Genomic DNA, 13,048 nt, shown 5'->3' on the forward strand with positions numbered 1-13,048 from the left:
TGCAGTCACAGCCTGCACACCCATCTCTGCAGTCACAGTCTGGCTGGGTAAGAGCTGCAGTCACAGCCTGCACACCCATCCCTGCAGTCACAGTCTGGCTGGGTAAAAGCTGCAGTCACAGCCTGCACACCCATCCCTGCAGCCACAGTCTGGCTGGGTAAAAGCTGCAGTCACAGCCTGCACACCCATCCCTGCAGTCACAGCCTGCACACCCATCCCTGCAGTCACAGCCTGCACACCCATCCCTGCAGTCACAGTCTGCCTGGGTAAAAGCTGCAGTCACAGTCTGCCTGGGTAAAAGCTGCAGTCACAGTCTGCCTGGGTAAAAGCTGCAGTCACAGTCTGCCTGGGTAAAAGCTGCAGTCACAGTCTGCCTGGGTAAAAGCTGCAGTCACAGTCTGCCTGGGTAAAAGCTGCAGTCACAGCCTGCACACCAATCCCTGCAGTCAGGGTACAGCAGGGAATTTCCAGCAGTCAGGGGCTGCAGGGGAAGCCCCCAGCAGGAGCTGCTGTAGCCAGAGTCAGGGAATGGTTGGAGTCAGGATGGCTGAGCTGTAGAGAGGAATAAAGCAGGGCCCTTTTCATGCTGTGATAAATGAGCAGTCTGTGTCTCAGCTCATTTCTACCCTCTAACAAGAGGGCTGCTGCAGCACTGTGCAAGGATGAGAACCTAATCTATGAGATATTCCACATTATGTTTGTCCTCATGCCCTTGAACCCACTGGAGCTTGTTTGATCTTGGAGCTCAGGAGGGTTGGATCCCTAAAGCCAGCACTGGGTGCTGAAGGGTTCTGGCTTGACATAAAGAGGAAAAATATCACCCAGAGGACACTCAGACCTTGGAAAGGGCTCCCCAGAGAGGCTGTGGACTCTGTTCTTGCAAGCTTCTAACACCCAGCTGAAGCAGCTGTGGGCAGGCAGGTCTGTGTTCAGTGCTGAGCCTGCTTCTCACGGGAGGCTGAGCTAGAGGATCTGCTGAGGTGGGATCCAACCTGAATTATCCTAGGGTTCTGTGGTCTGAGCTTGAATTTCATGTATTTCAATGCCTTTATGTAATTCCTTTTTATAATCCTGCATGCTTACGTGATTTTACTGCAATGATAATATTCAATAATTATGATAATTGTATTGTGAAAAAGAGATCATGCTGTCTGGCAGGAATAGGCAAAAATATTTTTGTAGATTCCTAAAGACAGCAGTTATTGCCATAAGGCCTACTTTGTTTATGCATAGCAAAATTTCCCACCAATTGCTAATGGCAGACTAAGATAATCACCTATAAATGGAGTAAAAAATTATATCATTAAAATAATTGCAGCATAGTTACTTAGAATAAAAGCCTTTTAAAATTTTTTCCTCTTTAAGAAGTATAAATGTCTAAGACCAAGGGTATATTTGTTATAGAAGAAGAGTAGGCTGGAGTAGAAACTACATGATTCAGATATCGCATAAAACTTTTGCTTTCCAAGAATCACCCACTTGTTGAGTCATGTTGATCTTAAAGCTTCTTGTTTGTGTAACAATATCCTCATTTTTCTTTCAGATGGAAGAACAATTACCAGTATTTTAAAAGGATGTGTTTTCGGTTTTGGCCACTGATCCTTCAAAATAGGTAAGTACTCAAATATTTCTCAAGTTGTCCATTTCTCTGTTGTTGAAAAATAATTAATTCTTTATTGCTTTGGGTGTTCTGAAGATCTGAATGGCAGAGTTGAAGGCTTTGAAAGTGTAGAGAGTCCAAAGTTTTTTTCAAAGATTAGAAGAGTATATATTTTTTATATTGCAGAAAGGAATGATTGTTGGAGTTTTGAAATTCTTCAGAATGGCAGTAAAGGGGAGACTCTGTGACTGAATATAAGTGAATATCTTTTACTTTGTAACACTACTGCAAAAATAGATTTTATGCATGTTGAAGGTTGAGATAATACATTTATTGAGATTACAGGTAAATCATGGCAAAGTGGAAAAAATTAAAATTTTATGTTGCTATAGAATTTATCTCTCCAATATATCTTGGTTTGACTTTTACTAAGTAGAATCAATGTCAGTTACAAAAATGAACGAAATGTGCTTTTATCATCTGTGAAAAATCTCAGCTTTTTAAGGAAATTTTTAAAGTTAAGGCTTGACCAAGGAAGAGCTGTCTGAGGAATTCTGTGTTTTAAAGGGCCAGCAGGTTTGTAGCAGGCCTTGGGTGATGTCCCTGCTTTGTTGTTAATTCATGCTCACTTCTACCTTAAATGAAAAAGCACAAAACTCTTTTCCTTGTGTAACCAGGCTCAGACAGGCTGCAGAAATGTGCAGAAAGTGGGTTCTCTGAAGAAAAGTGTCAAAAGCCTGGTGTATTTTTAGTTCTGTGGCTTCATAACCCATGGGATTTCTGGCTTTTCTTTATTTCATCTTGGCAAGCACAAGCAGCAGCACGTGGTATTTTCTCTTTATGGGATTCTTGCCTGGGCCTGGGAGTTCTGGCTGCTTGAAGTCAGATGTGATGAGTTTTGACCTGGATTTGGGAAAGGGAGGGGATGTGGGCACACGCACACAGGATGGGTTTTGACCTGACTGAATTTTGACAAGACAGGCTGAATTCTGACCTGGATTCAGGTACCTTACAGCTGTGCTGCTGCTTAGAGCTTACTTTGGTAAGGAGCATGAAATGTAGTCCTGGAGCTGTGGTATCTTTGCCAATAGGCAAGTTTGGCTGATTAATTATGGCCTTAATTAGTCCCAAAGGCTTCAGGAGCCAGTTGTTGGGAGGGAGGTGCTCCTTAGGTGGCTCAGCTACAACGTTGTCCTTCAGGGTGAGGCTTGGTGGAAAAGGCTGAGTTCCAGGGGGAAAATAATTATTTTCATCATATAATTAAGAAATGTATCACTGAGAGTACACCTAGTGAAGCTGAATTATGGAGGCTTTTGGACAGATTTAATCTGGAATTTCATATTGCCTGTGTTCTGCTTGTGTTGGTTTGTTTGTTTTTTTAATGTAATGTACTGAAACAGCTCACGAGGTGGATGTTTGATCTGGAGCTGTATGGAAGAGACTAATATTGCAATTCCTTATAAACAGAGAGACAATTCCAGTAGGGGTGGGAGCTGCAGCTGCTGTGAAAGGCAGCAGCTTTCCCTGCAGGAGCTGCATGCAGTAAAGGTGCCACAACAATGTTCTGCAACATTCACCTACAGGAAGGGACATAAAGATAAATAGATTTTTAATCAGGGTACTTAAAAATTCATGAATAGAATTTCAGATTTCTAAGTATTTTTTTTAATCCATTCTTTACTTTCTGCTGAAATTGGGCTACACCCAGACTCCAGAACCTGGGAATAGTCTATAGGTCCATATGTATTTTAACAGGACTCAAGGTGAGAGCCCAGAATGCACCAGCAGTCAAAGCCTTTCTTGTTTTCCACCAAAAGGCATCTGGGAGCAACACTGAGGGCATCCTCTCTTATCTCCACCCAGGAATATAAATGCAGGAGTATAAATGAGCTTATCTGGGCCCTGGCTCTGGCAGGGGCTTGTGCTGGCAGTGGAAGTGATCAAATTATTCAGGATACCACTGATCTGCAATGAGATGCTCTCAAGACACACCCATTCCCTGACCAGCCCAGCTTGCTGTTCTTGCTGAAGGCTGCCAGGCTGCATTTATTGAAATAAATAAATGTCTAATTTAAATCATACCCTGGAGGAACAGCTCGCACAAGATTGTGTTAATATTGGCAACAAAGAATTAACAGGCATCCTAACATTGATTCCTACCCAAGCACATTTTGTTTTGAGGGATCATGTGTAACAGTCCTTAATTATATTAGATTTAGCCAGAAGCATTCTTAGCTCACAGAAATGTGTGCCTAGATACACTTGCTCAATAGCCACCTGGGCTTTTGTTGGGATGGTCAAATAATAATTCTTTGAAAAAGAGCAACTAAGAGCTCAAAATATTGAAGAAAATCAGGATTCATTAACTGTTTGCTACACCAGAAGCAGTTTGTATCTTTAATGAAAATACCAAATATTGAAAATTCTAGCGCTTTTATTGAGATGAAAGTAGGAACAATCTGCTTAGAATGATTTGCCTTAAAGTGAACTTGAGCTGGTATTGTTTACTAGATTAGACAAGATGCATTTCAGTCAATAAATAAAAAATGGAGCTTTTGCCAGATGATTCATTTTCCCCGAATCATGCTTTGCTTTGCTTCTTATGTAGTTTTTCAGTTCCCCAGCCTGAGATGAGCTTTGACCAGCTTTGCCACAAGATGTGATTACTTTCAACTGCTCTATTTAATGGCAAAAATTGCTGTGAGCTGAAAATCCTCTCACATGCTGAAGTTTAGACTGAGTTTTCATCAGAGCTGTGGAGAGAAACTCTGTGGAATCCAGGGGCTGCATCACTCACTCTGCATCCTTTTGACAAGGCAGGGACACAACAGATTTTGCCCATCAATGTGCAATGAAATGGTGTCAAGTGTAGCTCCTGTGGAAATAAGATATTGCCCAGAAAAATTTGTCAAATAATTTCAAACTGAAAAAAAACATGGTGAAATTGCATGGGAGCTGATGTCTAGAGCAATGTGAAGGCCTCACTTTGAGACGTTTTGAAATCAATTAGAACAAAAGAAACCAAAATTTTCCAGCACCTCACCCACAAAAAGGAGGATTTATTCCCTGGCATGCCGCAGATTTCTGCCTCATCGATTTTTGCCAGAAATGTTGTTAATTTGTTTTTCCAACTTGCTGCATCGAAAAAAATTAATCATCACCCTCAAACACGCAGGCCTCTAAACCTTATTGGAATAATGGATTTTAATTGCCTTTCTTCTTTAGGCCCTCTTGGTTTATGCTTGTTATCAGGAAGAGTTTGTGATTATCTCGTTGGCAGAGACCCTGTGCTTATTTCTTTCTTATCACAAAGAGGAGAAAAATGATACTTTGGTGCAGTTTTATGCAACTGTTCAGTGGGGAAGAGTTTTTTTCCTAGTGACCAGCTGTCTGAAGCCAGCAGTGCATAAACACATCCATTCACCCAGATAATCATTTCCCCAGGTTTGATTTAGGACACTCCATTGAAGTTATTATGCTCATGGAAAAGAGCAACAATCTATGAGTGAGCCAGGCCTTAGGCCTTGATTTTCCTCCAAAAGATGAAAGCAAATGAAGAAATCCAGAGAACAAAACAAATGGGTAAAAAACTGGAACTGAACCATTTCTGCAGGGAGATTTAGGACTTAATTCTGGGAAGAAAAACCTGCTCTGGCCCTGATCCAAAACAGTACTCAAGCCTTAACTCTAACTCCATCAGCAGTTTCACTGAAGCCTCATGTCTGCCCAAGTGCTTTGTGGACTGGGGCAGAATATCAGCAATTTGCAAGCGTAAACCCTCAAAGAAATGATCTTGGTCAAGTGATAAGGATTGGTAATGAGCTCAGCCTGTAAGAGATAGGAGCTGGCTGTGGGCATAGCAGTGGATTGTAAAGCCAAGTGAGGATTAGTAGGGAAATTAGAGCAAACTCTGCTGAAAGAAATAGCTTTATTATTATTTAAACATTTTGAGCTTTCTCTTTTTCCACCAGTAAAATAAATTCTAAATAGGTTTTGAAATAATGTAATGTTTTTGAGAACTGATTTGTATTTATTGTGGATTTTTTTTTATTTTTTCTTCCCCCTCAAACCTGCTATCCAAAGTTGTTAGGTCAGAATTGAGAATCAGAGTTCAGGCACATTAGAATATCTCTTTGTTCTCTGGGTGTAGAGCTTGTTGCTTGGGTTTCTTCTCCAATAAACACCTCTGCTGCTCATCTGGTTATTTGATACCACTCCTGGTTTTGCACAGCTCAGTGGTACATGTGTATAAATGGTATATGTAATATATTCCTGTTATTTCCTATCAACATACTGATGCAGCCTATACCATTACCCATTTTATTTTTTGCAGCTTGCTGCTCCATATACCAAAATCTTTACTGAACCATTTAAAATAATTTTTGTTCCATGGTTCCCACCCTTTCCAGGTAGACAAAAAAGCAGTATTTTGGCTGTGGGGGGCAAAGGCTTTTTCTGAATGGTGAATTTCTTTTCATAAAGCAAAGATCCCTGTAGCAGCATCAGTGGGGATGGAAATGGGTTGTAGATACCTGCTTGGCCCTGGGTGAGGGTTAGAGGGGATGGACAGGGGTTGTAGGTACCTGCTTGGCCCTGGGTGAGGGTTAGAGGGGATGGAAATGGGTTGTGGGTACCTGCTTGGCCCTGGGTGAGGGTTAGAGGGGATGGACAGGGGTTGTAGGTACCTGCTTGGCCCTGGGTGAGGGTTAGAGGGGATGGAAATGGGTTGTGGGTACCTGCTTGGCACTGGGTGAGGGTTAGAGGGGATGGAAATGGGTTGTGGGTACCTGCTTGGCACTGGGTGAGGGTTAGAGGGGATGGAAATGGGTTGTGGGTACCTGCTTGGCACTGGGTGAGGGTTAGAGGGGATAGAAATGGGTTGTAGATACCTGCTTGGCCCTGGGTGAGGGTTAGAGGGGATGGAAATGGGTTGTGGGTACCTGCTTGGCATTGGGTGAGGGTTAGTGGGGATGGAAATGGGTTGTGGGTACCTGCTTGGCCCTGGGTGAGGGTTAGAGGGGATGGACAGGGGTTGTAGGTACCTGTTTGGCACTGGGTGAGGGTTAGAGGGGATGGAAATGGAGTGTAGGTACCTGCTTGGCCCTGGGTGAGGGTTAGAGGGGATGGAAATGGGTTGTGGGTACCTGCTTGGCCCTGGGTGAGGGTTAGAGGGGATGGAAATGGGTTGTGGGTACCTGCTTGGCACTGGGTGAGGGGTAGCTGAGAGCCCTGGACACTGAGTGAGGGGGGAGCAGCCCAGAGCTGGCCAGCCTGCCCACAGGGGTGACACCCAGGACACTGCCTGGGGGAGTCTGGATCTGCAGGGGGGTGACCAGACCTGCCTGTGCTGTCCCCTCCCCGGGACCAGGCTGTGTTTCAGCCAAGGGACAGAGGCTGCTGAGTGTCCCTGAGCTGGGCTCCCAGTGGTTTCCAGTCCTGCAGGGCCAATTATATTTGGAACTCACTGTGGGGCTGCTGTGCTTTGGGTTCTGCCTGTTCCTTTTCAAACTAAATGTGATAAAAAATTACTTTATAAGGAGTGATTTGTGCAAATAACCCAGGCATCCAAAGCTCATGTGTGGGTCAGAGTTCAGCTTCAGTTTTGAGCTCACACTTGCTGGCTTAGGACTCCTCACGCTTCCCAAAATTTGCATTAGCATCCAGTGCTTGTTTGTTGGTTTCTTTTCCTTGGATGTTTGGTTCTGGGACTGTGGTTTGTACCATTTGAGAGAGGATATTCACATCCAGACACAGAGTTTAAATGTAGATTTAATCTGAGTTAGCTGTAGTTATGAATACAAGTAGAGAAAGAGAAATGCAGAATAAAGAAGGTGACTACTGAATTTCTCAGTGTTCATGTTCAGTTTCACTTGTATTTGGGCAGGGATTTGAAATAATTTTCAAATTATTTAAACAGACTGTCTCCTTATGTCTTAATTTAAACTGGCCCTCTTTCTTATTTTTAGATCTTTTTAAAAGTGCTGCAATAAACCAATTATAAACCACTGATGTGATGCAGGAATTGCTGGTTCAGAGTCTATGTTTTATTTTGCCATTTCCACTGGATGATTTACTGGCTAATCATTTAGATGGTTAAGAGGAAGACAGGAATAAGAGTGACTGCAGATGGTCCCCAAGATGCTGGAGTGCCACATCCAGATTTCCCAGAGCCCTCCAGCTGTTTAAGCTCTCATTATGCAAAGCAAGGGTTGCCTCAGAATTAACTTTTACTGCAAGACCCCCACCATGGCTTTGACCACCCAAACACCTACCAAGAAAATTTCTGCAGCATCCTGCCTTATTTTCCTTTATGCTACACTTCATTCTATGTAGTAAATAAGCTTTAGATGACAAAAAACAAACAAAAAACAACTCAAAAAACCAGCAAGAGTCTCTTTGGCTGCCACCCCACACTGGAATCATCTGACCTTTGTGTGGAAGATGTGCTCTTGCAGTTCAACCAAGCTAGTAGTGGTCCTTCTACATTTGCTTGTCCCCAAGAAAATGCAGTTCATGCCCTTTCCCACTGAGTAAATGGTTCTAATTATCTGAAACAGTTCTCATTTTTTTCCCCACTATTTAATCCCTGGCTTCCAAAAAAATGGACTTGGAACAGAGCCTTGAAATTCTGCATGACCACAGGAGTTTAGCTCCTCTCTGACTTCATCCTGCCCACCTCAGGGATAATTCACAGCTATTTGATCTCTTGAATAAAATACATCTAAGGTTATTGACCTCTAGTCCCACTTGCTCGCACAGGATTTTCCAGGGTTGCTTTAGTTCAATTCAGCGATAATATTTTCTAAAAGTAGCCCCAGTGGAACTTGTAGGGCTGGCTACTTGTTTAGTAAAGTCATGTTTACTGTGTGAAAGTACCAAAATTGAACTTCTGATAATGCTGCTTCCTTGGTAAAGACATTTGCTCTACAGCTGGCAAAAATTAAAATAAAATAATAAAACCTCCCATTAGAGCCTGTATCAGTAACAGCATTCCTAAAATAGGAAATCTACACTCATCTGAAAATCTGAGGGTTTTCTAGGGCTTAAGAAGACTGAAGGATTCACTGTAGGATTCCTCAGGACCAGGGAGGATCCTCAGGCAGACACCTGGGTGCAGAGCTTGCTGTGCTGCAGCAGTGGCTGCCCCAGGACCCCGATGGATTCAGGGCTGATCACATCTTGGGTGTCAGGGTTTGAAATTGCCACTCACTCTGCTCAAGTCAAAAAAAGAGGTGTTATCTCAGGGAGCAATCTGGTGTTTGTTTTTTTTTTTTGGTGGTTTTTTTTTGGGTTTTTTTTGGTTTTTTTTTTTTTTTTTTTTGTTTTTTGGTTTTTTTTTTTTCTTTCTGCTGTTAACTGAATGACAATATTTGGAGAAAGTGATCTGGCATGGCGTTATGAAGATGAAAGTGCAATTAGGGGTTTTACAGCTGAGAAACTCTGCAAAAGCAGTGGGAAGGGGCTGTGCAGCCACGGGTGCCCCTGAATCCTGGTGCTGATAGCAGCTCCTTGGCTGGGACCGTGTGACCTTTTAAAGGCTGTGATGGGAAGAGGAAGAAATGTCTGTAAAAGCCTGGTTCACCCCTTCAGCCTGTGATAAATGAACTGCTTGGTTAAAGTGACAGCTTCCCCTGTTTGAGTGCCAACAAAGGCAGAAAATGTGAGCGTGCCTGCCTGGCACAGAGCGTGGAGGTAAAGCACATGCCCCCCCTCACCCCTGGCTCTCTAAATCCACAGAAACGGGGTCTGGAATAGATGTAGGAATGTCCTGGATGCACCATCAAAGCATTGTCTCGATCACCATCATCCATTCACAATCTTGCAGGGTGTAGTAATGCATATTTCCTTGCTTATTCTTAGATTTGTAGCTTGACCCGTGAGAGTTATTTTAACTCTTGCAGGGGTGGGGGAGCAGACAGGCTGCACTCCAGCTTTGATATATGAGCTGATTAGAGCTCCTGGCAGCCTCCAGGACAGGGGTTCTCAGCAGCAAGTTCTCCAGAGGCTTTCTGGGGTGGGATTACTGTCAAGGCTTTTTTTTTTGGGTTGTTTTTTCTTTTCCTTGATCACAGTCCTGCTGCTAGTAGAGTGTGTGAAACAAAAGTTCAAATGTTGGCATGTTCTCCTGTGGGATAGCAGTGCTCGCAGTAGATAATTTCCATATCTGAAATAAGCTACCCAATGATAGTTTTTTCAGCTGCTGCACCCAGCTGAAGCATAATCAGTGATTTCTAGTCTAGTTATTAAAGCTTCTGTGCCACTTTTCCCATGCTCATGCAAATTAATGTAAAAAGAAAAATGTCATAGATTGTTTTTCTATAAAAACAGAGTATCAAGAATTGATAAATCAGGAATTCCTGCTCCCTCAGATGCCCGAATTAGAAGCATAGTAATTTTTCAGCTCTCATACAGTCTTTGTAGAAAGTTTAACAGCTGAATTGCCTCCAAAAATGCTGATTCTCTCCAAAGGCAATAGAAGAATCCTCCTATGCCTAGGTTCTTAAATTCAATACATCAATTTGTATGGGTTTAGTTATTCCCCTCACAACTTCTGGGGCTTTCTTCTGTTCCTCAAGAGCTTTGAAATCTGTGATAGAAATGTAACTTGTTTCTTCTTCTTTCTCACCCTGTTTGGATCTGGATGTGGACGTTGCTGTGGTACTCTGGTAAACTGGGAGACCATCAAGAAAGAGTACATTTCAGGCAGTTTAAAACAGATTCAAAATAACCAAAATGCAGGAGTTGCAGCCTTTTACCAGCCCCACAACTTGTGCAGGATAATTGATTAATATAGATAGGATAATTGATTAATATAGAGCAATTGGGCAATATGATGATCTTCTCTACACATGTAGTATTAGATTTAGGGGAATTTTAAGAGACCAAGAGATTTTTAAAACAATTTTTTGCTCCCTGCAGGAGAAGCCAGCTGTGAGCACTGGTTTCTCTCTAGTGTTTGTACTGAAGAAAGTGAGAATTTCTTTCTCTAGCTGAGTAAGAGAGCTGGGATCTGAGATGTGTTTGATCCTTGTGGCTTCCAGAGGAGATGCTACAGCTGAGCAAATGCTTCTTTCTGCCTCCTGGCTGTGTATTCCTCATCACAATAGATTGCCAAAACTCATTCTGGAATTCCCACTGCTGTCCTCTTGCCTTGCTGCTGTCCTCAGAGTCCTTGATGATGAGGTCTGGGGGGACTTAGCCCCTGCCAACCTCATGTCTGTGGGGAAAAAAGAAAAGGAAGAGAAATGATACTTTCTCCTCCTTGTGGCAGTACTTAAAATATTGAGGCTCCTGGAATAAATCCTTGGCCCAAAGGAGGCTTAAATGTATTGAGCATGGAGTGGTGATTTACACCTCCTTGGAGCCTGTCAAGGTCGGCCAAGTATCGGCTACAGAAAGCATCAAGTAGAGAATTCAGTGAAATCTAATTCTTGCATGCTCCCAGCGTTCTATTGCTCTACAAACCCGCCTGGGAACCCTGAGAATGATGGAAAATTAGGCACAAGCATCACCAAACCAGCAGTGAATTCAGCACTGCAATGCATCTTATGGTCAGTACCTAGCATAGGATGAAAATAATAATAATTAATAATAAACGCGGAGCGATGCATGAAATGGAAAACGGGAGCGAGGAGAAGACACCTGTGCTACATCCCCGGGCCGCTCGTGTGACACAGTCCCTAAAAACAGATCCAACATTGCCACCTGCGGGTGGCTTGGGCGAGGAGCTGGCGAGGGCTGCGGGAATGGGCCCGGGAGCCTTGGGCAGGGCACTGCCCAGCCCAGGGGAGGGGTCCTGCTCTCCAAAGGCAGAAGGTGGTGCTGCTGTGAGACACCGGGGAGTGAAACACTCTTCCCTTCGCTTTTTCACTCATTTAAGAGCTGGGAATCATTAATCATAGAGTTGTGGAATCACTGAACCTGTTAGGCTGGAGAAGACCTTTAAGATAATTGACTCCAACCATTAGCCTGGCACTGTTGAGCCCACCACTAAACCATGTCCCCAAGTGTCACATCCACGTGGCTTTTAAATCCCTCTTCCCTGGGCAGCCTGTTCCAGGGCTTGACAACCTTTGCCATGAAGAAAATTTTTCCTAATACCCAATCTAAATCTCCCCTGGCACAATCTGAGGCTGTTTCCTCTTGTCCCCTGGACAGAAATCTTGCTGCCTGGGAGAAGAGATTGACCCCCAGCTGGCTACCACATCCTTTAGGGTGGCTTGGGAGAGCAAGGAGGTCTTCCCTGAGTCTCCTTTTCTCTTCATTTCCCTCCTTAGGTCAGATAACAGCACTGGCAATCCAGCTGAATTTCTCTTTGTGGTTTGCACTGGGTGTTTGGAGTCACAAACTCTTTTGCAATGTAGGTTTCTCAGTAGCTCCATCAGCTTCCCTGGGTTATACTCACAGGCAATTTTGACTTTGGTGAGTTACACCAGAAAATAATTTTGACTTCTCTCCCTTCTCCCAGGCCGAGGAGAAGCAAATGGGGCCAGGCTGTGGCTTCAGCTTCTGCTTTAGGGTCCTGCATCCTGTGCACTGTGATGTGCAAACCTCTGCTGGCCAGAAATCCCCAGCCTTGTCAGCATGGATAGAGATCATAGAAGGGAAAGGAAGGGTAGGATGCATTTTAATGTTTAAGCTTTGCTGAGGACATCTGGCCTGGGGTGATTTGCTTAGAAGAGGATTAATTGTAATGCAAACTCAGGAAGAATGGGGTTCCTTTAATGACAAGTGTCAAGTATACAGGAAATGTATTGTATATAAGAGCCAGTGGAATCAAAACAGAGTTCTAAAACCTTTCTGGGGTCTCCCTGATGCTTCAAACTGCTTCAGAGAAATCCCTTAAATTTGGAGAATTTCCCCAGCAGGAATTCTTTGTGTCTTCAACGTCTTCCGTTTTAGAAAGTTGCTTGAAATCCAGAGATTACAGCAAAGTTACACTGTGTTTTCCTTGAGCACAAATGCAAAACGCAGCAAATGGACTGGGTTGTGTCAAATGAGAGTGTTTGTTCTATGTAATAAAATCCTGGCTGCTTTGCTGCAGACAGGCATTAATATGGACCCACAGCCTGATTCCTGTGGGGGAATGTGTGCACCCCTAAAGCCTCCCAGCCTGAGGAAGGATCAGGAACCCTGGCACATCCTGGTGAGCTGGGGGCTGGTACAGACACCCAGAACAGCAGAGCTCCAGCCAGCAGGGATTCCCAACACAGAATCAGCTTTTCCAACCTGGCTCTGAGTGCCCCCAGCCCTCTTCTGTGAGCTCAGGTTAATAGAGCTGCCCCAGGAGGGGCTTTGGCTGTGGTCCCACAGATACACACGGGGACAGATGAACAAATAAAGCAGAGCTGGAATGGGTTTTCTGAAGGGTGACACGGGACCAACTGAATTTTCTAATGACAACAGCACTGCTGGTTTTGAAAATGAGATTCTGAGAATGGAAAATTG

At 43.7% G+C, this 13,048-nt stretch overlaps 1 protein-coding gene across 1 annotated transcript in view; it reads left to right on the plus strand.

The window, feature by feature from the left end:
• The window catches only part of PTPRO (protein tyrosine phosphatase receptor type O), a 211,244-nt gene that overhangs the window by 47,101 nt on the left and 151,095 nt on the right, over positions 1-13,048 (plus strand). Inside the window, exon 7 of the mRNA XM_063395156.1 lies at positions 1,544-1,612. The gene's annotated coding sequence lies outside the window, so the exon portion shown is untranslated. The remainder of the gene's footprint in view (positions 1-1,543; positions 1,613-13,048) is intronic.

This window comes from Prinia subflava, chromosome 4, assembly GCF_021018805.1.
Source record: "Prinia subflava isolate CZ2003 ecotype Zambia chromosome 4, Cam_Psub_1.2, whole genome shotgun sequence".
Classification (NCBI taxonomy): Eukaryota; Metazoa; Chordata; class Aves; order Passeriformes; family Cisticolidae; genus Prinia; species Prinia subflava.